Source organism: Chenopodium quinoa, unplaced genomic scaffold (genome assembly GCF_001683475.1).
Source record: "Chenopodium quinoa cultivar QQ74 unplaced genomic scaffold, ASM168347v1, whole genome shotgun sequence".
Taxonomy (NCBI): Eukaryota; Viridiplantae; Streptophyta; class Magnoliopsida; order Caryophyllales; family Amaranthaceae; genus Chenopodium; species Chenopodium quinoa.
Window position 1 is genome coordinate 3366872 of NW_018744662.1, and position 7139 is coordinate 3374010.

Consider the following 7139-nt stretch of genomic DNA (forward strand, 5'->3'; position numbering starts at 1 on the left):
ATTTTATGTTTCATATTTCAATTTTAGATTTTTGCCCAAATTTGATGAATAAAAAAGGGAAAATCGTAAGAAGAAGGAAAAAGAAGAGGGAAAAGTAAGGAGTGGGGCCCAAGTGACGTCATACATGAGGCTTTGAGCAAAGAGGTGGTAATTTTTGATGTTTTAGAAAAATGTTGGTGGTAATTTGACTAGGACAACCTTTTAAAAACAGTTTTTGTCTAGGACAACCTTTTAAATTTTTTTTGGCAAAGGCAGACCCTATTATAATTTTTTTTTGTTAACGACGACCAACCTCCACTTTCAGGCGTTGACCCACCAGAATCCGGCGTTAACACCCCTTCACCACTGTTTGTACTTCACTCGAACCACCACCCCTACCAGGCTACCACCACCACCACAACTATAAACTCCACCTTGAACCCACCATTAGCGAAATCCGCAACCCCACCACCACCGAAACCATACCACCAGCGAAATTTGGATCCAAAACCCCACCACCAAGCACCACATTCACCCTCCTCGCAGCAAATAAAAGCCAACCCATGACAGGAATTCAACCTACCGGCCTCACTCACCCTCCCTCGTAGACCGCATCAAATCGAAATCCACCACAAAAATACCAACCCTAGCTTTAGATCTGATCGAAATCCGTTGTTTTTTCTAAGATTGCACACCCAATTCTCTCTCTTTCGTGTCAATCAGAGATCCTTAATTGAGACAAAGAATAATGCGGCTGGTGGTGGTGGCGGCGGTAAAGAAGATGAAGAAGGTTGGTGGTTGTAATGGTGCGATGTCGAAGGTGTTTATGGTGGCCTTGGTGTTGGTGGTCTGGTGCTGAAGGTGTTCATGGTGTTGGTGGTCTGGTGCGGTGGTTCTTATGGTGGTCGGTGATGATGGTGTGGCTAATGATGATGGTGGTACGATGGTAGGGTGCAATTAGGAGAAATAAGGGTCACGTGCAAGTCACGTGAGGGTCAACGCCGGATTCCGGTGGGTCAACGCCTGAAAGTGGGAGTTGGTTGTTGTTAACAAAAAAAATTATAATAGGGTCTGCCTTTGCCAAAAAAAAATTAAAAGGTTGTCCTAGACAAAAACTGTCTTTTAAAAGGTTATCCTGGACAAATTTTCCTAAAAATAATTATAGGTGGTAATTACTAAAACGTGAACTATAATAGGTGGTGGTAATTATCCAATTTTCCAAATAGATAAGAACAACATAACGTAATAACATAAATAAATTCCTTATACAATACTCCCTTCGTTTCATAATGTTAGTCTCATATACTATTTTGGGCGTTTTAAAAAGATCTACCCATATAGAATATGCTCCAATTTTAACTTAATTTTTTTGGAATTAATTGATTGTGGATTGATGACATGGCTCTAAGTAAGGAAATCTCTACCTTAAATTATGCATTATGACTTATGTTTTTCCAAAAAAAAAAAAAGAATCAAAAAACTTAAATAAGGTAAACTAATTATGAATTATTTGTACTTTAATGTTATATTCCAAATATTCTTCTTTTCTTATTTTATGTGATTGATTCCATATAGGACTAACATTTTTTTTTTAAAGAAATTATATACATAATACATTGGTTTTTAGGAGAATTAAAAAGTAAGATCAAAAGATGAATTTTATAATACTTGGTATAAAGCATATTGAGATATTTAAATTGCTACTTATATTAGGAAAGAAAAATAATAATAAAAAAAAAAAGTAGTGTAAGTGAGGGGTTAGTAGGAGAGAAAAGTAATAAGATAATAATGGATCCTTACCCAAATAAAAAAATGTTGCAATTATTATGAAATGGATGTAAAAAAGAAAGTGTTGCGATTATTATGAAACATATGGAGTATTTCTCACAATAACATCCACGTAGGCTCTTGACGTAGGCTCGGTTTCAAGATTCGTTACTTGCAAACATAAAACCGCTAACATTGTTGGCGGTTCTAACTATAAAACCTTTGATGGTATTAGAGGTAATGGTATTAGCGGTTCTATATATATAATCGGTAATACCATTAGTGATTCTAAATAATTTGGTTTTATCATTAGTGGTACTATGTATGTAATTTGGCATAATTGAAAGCTTAAGTAAATGAGGTAGCTTCAAATAAGAACCGCTAATGACATTATAGGTTATATGCATAGAACCTTTAATGGTATTAGTGGTTCTATATACATTGTTAGCAATTTTATACTGGCAAATTCCAAGCTTTAGAACTAATCCTATATGTACGATAATGTGGAAAATAGTTTTTAAACCGACTTATATACGGAATTAATTTGCATTTTAGCAATATTATGTAGATATAACTGATTCCATACCTTGGTTGCAAGCACTACACATCCTAGCGAAACACGAAATCTACACATCTAACTACGAAAGCATCAACATTTAGCTAATAATAGTAAGCAATAACTGTCTACCTAAGAATGTCACCAAATTTGAAAGAACCAAATTGTGCTATTTGACTCCATAAACCATCAGTTCAACATCCCTCCATTATCTAGGGTATTCATGTAATACCCCGTATTTTTATACATATTTTAAATTAAATAAGTATTTTTGTAAAGTATTTAAATAACTCGAAATGAATTATCATGGCATTTTAATTATTTATTTAATAAATTTGAAATATTTTATAAAAGGAAAGTTTTGTTTAATTAATTATTTTAATAAGATGGGATTATTTTAGGAAAGTTTTATAAAAGGAAGATTTTATAAAAAAAAAAGTCAAGTTTTATTAGGAAAGGGATTAGTAAGGATAGAAAAGGAATTCAAGGGTAGGAGGGATTCTAGAGAAAAGGGGTATAAATATTCAACAAATGGGCAAATTAAACTTTGCCCAGAGTGAAGAATACCCAAGGTAATTTTCTCTCCCTTCTCCTTTATTTTTCTTTTCTTTTCCTTTGTTTTCCCCTTCCCCTCTATTTTTTTTTCGAGCCACCACCGCACCACCGATGGGCCACCGCGCCACCAGCAGCCGGCTGTGGTGCTGGCTGTTGTCCGGCGACACACACACAAAAAAAAAAATCCCATTTTAATCCCGATCAAGTTCTGAACTCATCCGATTTTGATAAAAAAAAAATAAGTAGTGTTTTCCATGTGGAAACAATGTGTTAATAAAGGCTCATTACCTATGGTAGAAAGAACAACCCTTTCGTGGCCAAATTCAGCCTCTAAATATGATTTTCGGGCAGTTTTTTATTTTTAACGAAGTTTTTTTTATTCTTTTGTTTTAAATCCTAAATCTAATTATTAATTATGGGTTTTGTGATGATGTTGTGATGTTTGATTTTAAGTATGGTGTAAATAAATTTTCAGATTTTAATTTTAATTAAAAAGCCCCAAATTTGAAACCCTAGGTTTGTAAATAATTGAATATTAAAGGAATATGATATAGGGTGGTTTAAACCTTTGATTTGAGGGTTTTAAAACATAATTACAGCAATTATAAGTGATTTAATAAAGCTGGAATTTTTGTATATAAGCTATAATTAAGTTTCTTGAAAGGATTTTTAATTACCCATTAATTGGGAATAAAAGTAAGGGTTTAAAATTAAATTTCAGCCTATTTTAGAGGTTTTATGAGTGATTTAAAGAGTGTATATAATGCTGGAAATTTATATTGAATAGGTAGTAATGTCTCTTTGTAATTTTGGATTGTAGGAGACTTTCAAGTGAGTGATTTCATATAGTCGTGGCGATTATAAGATCGTATTCAAGGTACGTTCGCGTACTTGGTATTTATTTGGTGATATAGGAACATGCTAGGTTTGAATAATTAATTCCAAATAGTATCATGATAGGTTTTGATTGGAATTTATTATTTGGTTGATGTTGGTGATTGAATTGTGAAGCATGGATTATTTGTGATAAATTAGTGATTAAAAATAATTATTGTGGCATGTTATATATGAACCACACTTTTATTATTGGCATGATAGAGAGCATGTTTAATTAAACTAAATGTTTAATTTGGTTTGGAATATTGAAAAGGAATTTTATTATGGTTCATATAATTTTTATTGATGTTATAATCATGAGGAAAGAGCTATTTAAGTGTCTATGTACACGAGGAATAAATTGTATGTTGGTGCCTTAATGCACTTAAGGTGTTTTTAACACCGAGGGATAGAAATTTTGGCGCATTATGCGTTTAAGGTGTCTTTGACACCGAGGTAGATTAAAAAGGGTTCAACATTAAATATTATGTGGTCACTAATTATTCAAGAATTAAATTGGTATGTTTAATTATTTGAGTAATTATAATGATTGATTGTGTTATGGTTTAAGAGTCATCACCAAGTTTAAAAATATGTAAATAACGTAAAGTGAAAGAAATTACGCACCAAAACTCTTGGAACGTATATACCTTGAGTATGAACATATGGGGGGAGTTATGCGACTTTATATTTGATATGTCTATTTTATATAGTGTTTTACCCCCGTCCCGTGGTCATTATTAGTAGTGTTTTTGGCTCTTTCGGGCCACTTTTATTACTAATATGTGTTTTCTAGTGTTTTCGTAGTTTTGGTTAAGTTTTGCAGGGAATTGCACCTTTGGAGCATTTTCCCTGGATTTTTATGAAGCGACTACGAGCATTGGAGGAACACGACCACTTTTGGAGCCCAAGGCCGGCTAGAGCCATCGAGCCGGTGATTAAGGGCTCGGTTATTTGGATCACGAGGTAATTGGACCATGTACTCGAGACCCGAGAGGAAATATGGATTGGGCCGAGAAATCTAGCCCAATCGAAGTCCAAGCCTTGAAGATGAAGACCGGGCCCGATCGAGCAAGCATACGCCCGATCGGGCGGCTGCGCGCATGAATGCTATCAAGGAAAGGCGCGCCCGATCGGGTGAGTGTAGGCTCGATCGGGCGCGGCATATTAGACTGGGCGTGGTAAAAAAGGCGGGCCCGATCGGGCGCCCCTTCGCCCGATCGGGCGCGTGTTTTTCCTAGTGTCTGATTAAGTTTAGTTAATTCTTGTTTTAGGAGAAGTATATATACGTTTTGTACGGATTATTTACTTACCTTCTTTCTCTTAGACTTTCTCTCTCTACTTAGTATTTTTCTCTCTCTTAAATTCTCTCTAACTCTTGTTCTTAATTCCTTCATTAATTCCAGATTTGTTTTGGTACAATTTCTTCCCTTCTTAATTTCAGCTATTTTAATTATTTTCTTGATTATGTTCTTATTTATTCATTTGATTGGTTTAGTTATGATGATTAGTGAGTAGTTTAATTCTAGGGTTTATGGGGATCCATAATTAATATGAAGGGATAGTTTGTTATTATTGATTGTTGATATTGCATGATAATTTCCTATTGAATTGTTTTAATTCTTTGCAATTAGATTATGAATCGAGAAGATGTAATTTGATTGTGAATGTTTAGCAATATTGAATTGATGAATCGAGCAGATGTTGATTTAATATTAAAGGCTATTTTTAATAGGAACTTAGGTCTAATAAATTGCGAGAGCCTGTTAGATCTTTGTTGATTAATAAATTGCGAGAGCCTGTTAATCATGTTATCTATGCGTTGTTAATTATTAATTACTTCGTTCTATCCCGGAATACTAATTATTGGTGAACCTGTGACCCTAGGTTTCCTTATTATTGATTCTTTTCTCCCTAAACTCATTCTTCGTAGTATAGAATTCACATTTAAAATATTGGTTACTTAGATAATTTAGATTATATTAATTAATTAGAATTAAAAAGACATGTTTCCCTGTGGAGATCGACCCTACTTCCCTATCTACTTTAGTTAGAGGATTTAGGTATTTATTTTTGATTAGGGGATACGACTTTACCCTGTCAAAATTTGGCGCCGTTGCCGGGGAAACGGTTTTATTTTTATTTTCTGATTATATTTTTGTAGTCTAGATTATCCCCCTTTTGCCTCAGAGAACATTAGTTCTTTGAGGCAAATCTCATATTTGTCTCTAGTTCTTTGTTTATGCCCAGGTGTTCTAGATCAGGTGACATCCCTTTTGATCCTGAGATCGAGCGTTCTTTTCATAGGCAAAGGAGACTCTATAGACAAATTCTGGCGGGTTCTGAGGAGGACAACGATCGAAGAGATCCTCCCCCTGATTCTAGTGATACAGATATTCCTTCAGATTCAGAATCAGAGATGACGGCCCAGAAGAAACTCAGTGATTATTCGCAACCGAAGCTCAAAGACTTCCCGCACCTTACTCCTACTCCGGCTCTAGATGGAGTTCAATTTGAGATCAAGCCCCAATTTATTACTATGATAGAGAGGAAGCAGTTCATCGGAGTTAAGGGTGAAGATCCTAATCTTCACATCGCAGATTTCTGCCAATATTGTAACACCATTAGACAAGTCGGGGTTACGCAGGACCAAATCAGGGAGATTCTTTTTCCCTTTTCTTTATGTGGCAAAGAAAAATTATGGTTTATGGTTTGAATAGAACTGCACTTGGTATTACTGACTGGGAAACTCTTGCTTTGAATTTTTATAATAAATATTATCCTGGAGAGAGAACAGCGGTGCTAAGGAGTGCTATTCAGAACTTCGCCCAAGAGGCCGACGAAAAATTATATGAGGCTTGGGAGAGGTTCAAGGATCTACAGAGAGAGTGCCCCCACCACAATCTAGCACAATGGCAATTGATCCAAGCATTCTATAATGGACTTGGAAATTCCTCCAGATCAGTATTAGATTCGGCAGCTAGTGGGAGGTTTATGAATTTAAATGTGGATGATGCAGGACAGGTTATCGAAGACATGGCAATACACAATTCCCAATATGGGAATCCGAGGGGGTTTGCAAATAAGGGAAAACATAATGTCGATTCCGTATCCTTTTTGCAAGCTCAATTAACATCTATTTGTCAAAAATTAGATGATCTTACTGCTGCTCCTAACTCTGTAGCTAATGTTTCTGCTGTTGCTAACCATGAGGCTTTTTGTGAAAATTGTGGAATTGTAGGTCATTGGGAGCAAGATTGTAGGAGCTCTATGGAACCATGTGTGACGCAAGTGACTTTGCACTAGGAGTCGTGCTCGGACAGAGGAAGGATAAGGTTTTGCATGCTATTTATTATGCTAGCAAAACCTTAGATGAAGCCCAAGTCAACTACGCCACCACAGAAAA